Below are 5,832 nucleotides of genomic sequence, written 5' to 3'. Positions count from 1 at the left end.
AGCTTCCTTGGAGAATTTTTACATACTTACAGTAGAGAGCTCACCTTTACATTTTGGGAATTGTTGCTTTAGAATTCTAGAGAATTGGGAAGGAGAATTGATCTCTCTTCTTCCTTGTTCTTGCTTAGCACTCTTTACTTTTCTTGCTTTGGATCTTGGGTGAAGAATTGAAGAACTTCTGTTTCAATCTCACCTTGGGATCTTGTTTAATTTTCTGCATAATTGAATTTCAATTTCTGTTCATTGCCTCTTCTTCTACTCATTCTGCAATTTACTTTTCTTTATTTCTTGCAATTGAATTCTACATTTGGATCTAGGAAGGCATTGAGATCTAGACTCGGTTATCTAGTCTCTTGGGTCCTGAGATCTGGAGTTTTCATTTTAAATTCTCTGTTTAATGTTTTTCAAGTTCATTTACATTTTCGTTTTAGATCCGGTTCAATTCAATTCTTCTTCTACTTTTCAGTTTAGTTCAATTTACTTTTCCTTCTTTAAATTCTGCAAACCCACTTTCCAATTCCCTTTATAATTCAAGTAATTTACATTTCTTGCACTTTAAGATTCAGCCATTTATATTTCTTGCAATCTAAGTTTTTGCAATTTACATTACTTGTTCTTTAAGATTCAGCTTATTTACTTTCTTTGCTCTTTAATTTTCTGCAATCTACCCCTCTCCCTTTACATTTCAAGCAATTTAGTTTCTGCAATCACAAATCACCCAACCAATACTTGATTCGCTTGACTAAATCAACCACTAAACTAAAATTGCTCAATCCTTCAATCCCTGTGGGATCGACCTCACTCACGTGAGTTATTATTATTTGATGCGACCCGGTGCACTTGCCGGTTAGATTGTGTGTTTGGAATTTATTTTCCAAAAATACTCATCAAGTTTTTGGCACCGTTGCCGGGGATTGAAATAGATTGACAATGATTAAGTGAAGTGGAGATCTAGATCTAGCATTTTTATTTTCTGTTTCTCTAAGTTTGGATTAACCCACTAACTGTTTGAATTTTTGCTTGAACTAACTGAAACCTCACTTTAGCAATAAAGTGAAGTTTTCTTGGTTTCTCTGGCTCTGTATGATTCTCATGCTTTAGCTTGTTGAATATACAAGAGAAGCAATTTTCTCCCATTGATCTTTCAAGTTTATCAACTGTTTGACACATTGTGTCAACTAATCCTCTAATCATATCCTGGCATGAATATACTCTATCCTCATTTGGACCATTTGTGATTGTACAGGTCATGAAGAGGAACTCACTGAATTCTAGTAATCATGGGAGTAATGTCCCCACCTTAGATGATAATGCAATCCATAACCTGAAGCACCCACTCATCACCATGAACGACGTTGCTCAATGGCATGAAGCTTTCCCACAAGGAAGTATCATCGGATGGGAAGAACTAATGAGTGAACTCCTAGCCAAGCTGAAACCACCCCAGGAAGTTGGTGAGCTAGAGACAGGAATGCAACCATCCACACACGAGAAAGGAGTGATGGAAATTGAAGGTGTAAGTGTCATTATGGCCCAAAACAAACAGATACACCAACAACTTCAACAACAATTGGAGCTGATAGTCAGAAAAATTGATTGGCTACAAATTGCTGTGATAAATACTCACAACTTACTTAAAAAGTCATATGATGGGAATCAACCTAAAAAAGGTTTTGGAGCAATTAACTATGAGCAACAAAGTCATGAGCAATCACACTCTCCAAACAGTTCCTCTGGCATGTTCCAACACAGGTCTCAGAATGATGTGTACACCCCACCCTAGAGAACTCATTCCAACTGGAGGGGGGTCGAACACCAAAACCAAAGACCCAGGGATCTCAATTACAACAACCCCAACTTCACAAACCAGCAAAAACATCACCATACTAACAACAACCACTACGCATCACCACAACACCCACCCTTCCAACCCCCAACACTCCACAACCAACTAATCTCACAAGATTCTCAGAGGATTACCAACTTGGAGATCTTAATAGAGAGAATGATGAAGCACCAAGAGGTGACAATGAAAGACCAGGAAGCCTCAATAAGAAGAGTTGAGAAGCAAATGCAACAATTGGCTAAGCACATTGCTGAAATAGGTGATAGGATGGTAAATACTTCCCCCAGAGCCACTGAAGACAACCTAAAAAACAATGAGAAAGTTGCCAGGTGTGAGAAAGGGAAAGCAATCATAGAGGCAAATGAGAAGAGGGCTACGGGAAAAGAAACAATCATCAAGGAAAAGCCCACAGTGAGAGGAGAAAACCAAAGGCAACAGAAGCCTCAGCTTCCATGAACAGAATGAAGGATGTCAAGCTAGTGACAATAAAGAAGCGCTTGTTGGGAGGCAACCCAACCTGAGGTAACTTTCTTTTCATAGCTATTTCAATAAAAAGGTTAATTAGTTTTATCTATATTGCAAGAAGCTAAGTTTGGTGTTGCACACCAAAACAATCTAAGGGAGAATGAAGGATTCTAAGTTTGGTGTTTCACCAAAATCCCATCATAAAATATGTTCTCGCCTTCTGCATAATGCTAGCTTCAAGCACTTAGATGGGCTAGTTAACTATTCTGTTGTTTCCTAGTTATCAGTTTTATTGCTTTTGAAAAAGAAAAAAAAAAGAGAGTTTCACACATGGTTAATCTGATGCATGAGAACCATTGGCAAGGTACTAAGTTTGGTGTTCCCACACCAAAGTAAGTTCAAAGGCCCACAAATAAATCATGCATGCTAACCATTTTTCAAGTGCTTGGGGAACAAGCAACTTACAATATCACTGCAGAGCACCATACAAACTTTTGGAAAGATTAAGCATCATCAATAAAAGAGATGAATGAATGTGAAGACCAGCAATGATGATGATGAGGAGGAGGACAGCAAGTAAATTCCAAAAGGTTGTATTGTTCAATGATTATTTTGCATTAGACACTGCTATGATTGAAAGTGATATAATACCCCTGCCTGTCTGTATAATATAGTTGTTCTGTAATTCAATAATTAAGATTTCTTGATTATTCACAACACTACACTTTTCAAACTTGCATGCACCCAAGATTTCAAAAAAAAGGGCACCACATGATAGTTCTTTGAAAAGAAGGATTGAGGAATTAAACAATTTTGAGGCAAGCAAAAGATTAGGAGAAGTGGTGGTTCTAGTTGTATGATTATGCATTGAGGTTGCATGCTTATGAAAACTTGCATGGGAGCTCATAGGCAGAACATAGAGTTCAAAGAAGTATTGTGGAGATTTCAAACATTTATTGATCCAAGAAGCAGCGAACAAAAGAAAATAAAGAAGGTATAAAAACAAAGAGAATCACTTCACTCACAGGAAATTACAAGTCATTCTTCAATCCATCCTGATGGAAAGAACTTTTGAGCATAATTATCTTCTTGCTTGGGGACAAGCAAGTTTTAAGTTTGGTGTTGTGATGACAAGTCATCTTAGCCTAGTTTCACTAGTCTTTTCTTTTGTTTTCAATTGTTTTTATGCACTTTCTTGAGCCATAAGTAAGCCAATTGGGTAGAATTTCATAGTTCCTTTGATTCAATCAACCATGGATGAATTAATGCAATTTCATGAGATTTTATGCTATAATTGTCATATATTATGAAAGAATAACAAACTCATGATTTTGAGCATAGCTTTGATGTGTTTGATTGATTGATGATAGGTGAAAAGAGCTTTGAAGAAGGTTGAAGAAAGAAGAAAGGGCAAGGAGTAAGAGAGAACAAAAAGTTTGAGCAAAAGCTTGCCTCAAACTTTAGCTCAAACTTTTGGAAGAGTGAATTCACCTTGGATAGAGCAAGGCATACAAGAAGGCTCAACGTTTGGCTCAAAGTTTGACCTCAAACTTTAGCCCAAACATTGATAGTAGCAAAAGGGGGGCAGCTGATATGAAAAGCTTGAGCCAAAGTTTGCCTCAAACTTTGACTCAAGCTTTTATGATTCATGGCCCGGTTCACAATGGGTTTCTCTCCAACTCCAAGAGCAATCAACAGAGGCTTTTATCAACCCAATTCCATCAAGAGCAAAGGCCCAATTCAAGGCTTGAAGACCATTTGAAGAAAGTGTATAAATAGCTTAGGATTTAAGTTTTCAGAGAGCTTCCTGGGAGAATTTTTACATACTTACAGTAGAGAGCTCACCTTTACATTTTTGAATTGTTGCTTTAGAATTCTAGAGAATTGGGAAGGAGAATTGATCTCTCTTCTTCCTTGTTCTTGCTTATCACTCTTTACTTTTCTTGCTTTGGATCTTGGGTGAAGAATTGAAGAACTTCTGTTTCAATCTCACCTTGGAATCTTGTTTAATTTTCTGCATAATTGAATTTCAATTTCTGTTCATTGCCTCTTCTTCTACTCATTCTGCAATTTACTTTTCTTTATTTCTTGCAATTGAATCCTACATTTGGATCTAGGAAGGCATTGAGATCTAGACTCGGTTATCTAGTCTCTTGGGTCCTGAGATCTGGAGTTTTCATTTTAAATTCTCTGTTTAATGTTTTTCAAGTTCATTTACATTTCCGTTTTAGATCCGATTCAATTCAATTCTTCTTCTACTTTTCAGTTTAGTGCAATTTACTTTTCCTTGTTTAAATTCTGCAAACCCACTTCCCAATTCCCTTTATAATTCAAGTAATTTACATTTCTTGCACTTTAAGATTCAGCCATTTATATTTCTTGTAATCTAAGTTTCTGCAATTTACATTACTTGTTCTTTAAGATTCAGCTTATTTACTTTCTTTGCTTTTTAATTTTCTGCAATATACCCCTCTCCCTTTACATTTCAAGCAATTTAGTTTCTGCAATCACAAATCACCCAACCAATACTTGATTCGCTTGACTAAATCAACCACTAAACTAAAATTGCTCAATCCTTTAATCCCTGTGGGATCGACCTCACTCACGTGAGTTATTATTACTTGATGGACCCAGTGCACTTGCCGGTTAGATTGTGTGTTTAGAATTCGTTTTCCGAAAATACTCATCAGGATCCTGATGAAGTATTAGGTATATTGATATTTATCATTTAGTTTATTTCATTTGATTTAAGCCTGCATTATTTAGCTTTGCCGTAACTGATACTGTATTGGTTGATAATATAGTTAAGTATGAGGTTCTTCTGGAAGATGGAAAGGCTGTGGCTAAGTCTGATGGAGTGGAGTTCAGTGTCAGAGAGGATAATTGCATTTAATTTCTATCGACAGTAATATATTGTTTCCATTTGTAGTATATCTAAGACTATCTTTTAATCAATGGTAGGTCACTATTGCCCTACATTGTCAAAGTCTGTTAAAACCATGAAGAAGGGAGAGAGTTATTTTAACAGTGAAGCCACAATGTAAGTTGTCTACAGAACAATTTGGCGATGTCACCATCTTTAGAAGAATTCAATAATATTTTTTATGTTCTCCACTTTGTTACTTAATTGATAATTTTATTGATTTCTTGGATTTGTAGATGGATTTGGTGAAAAAGGGAAGCCAACAGATGGTGATGAAGGAGCAGTTCCACAAAATGCAACAGTGCTGATTACTCTCAAGTTAGTCTCTTGGAAGACTGTGTCTGAGGTAACTGATGACAAGAAAGTGGTGAAGAAGATACTCAGTGAAGGGCAAGGATATGAGTGGCTAAATGGGGGGGCTGTTGTGAAAGGTGACTATTAATGATTGCGAATGTTGATGATTGCTTTATCATTCAGCCAGTCCCTAATAGTTATCTAAGAGGGTTTATAGTATGCTAGTTTCCTTTTAATATAACTTGATAGTTATTTAAGAGCTTGATTGACACCTGTTGTACACACCTTTTCAATGCGTACTATA

The sequence above is a fragment of the Arachis ipaensis genome, chromosome B06 (genome assembly GCF_000816755.2).
Source record: "Arachis ipaensis cultivar K30076 chromosome B06, Araip1.1, whole genome shotgun sequence".
Classification (NCBI taxonomy): domain Eukaryota; kingdom Viridiplantae; phylum Streptophyta; class Magnoliopsida; order Fabales; family Fabaceae; genus Arachis; species Arachis ipaensis.
Note: the sequence above shows the minus strand (reverse complement) of the source record.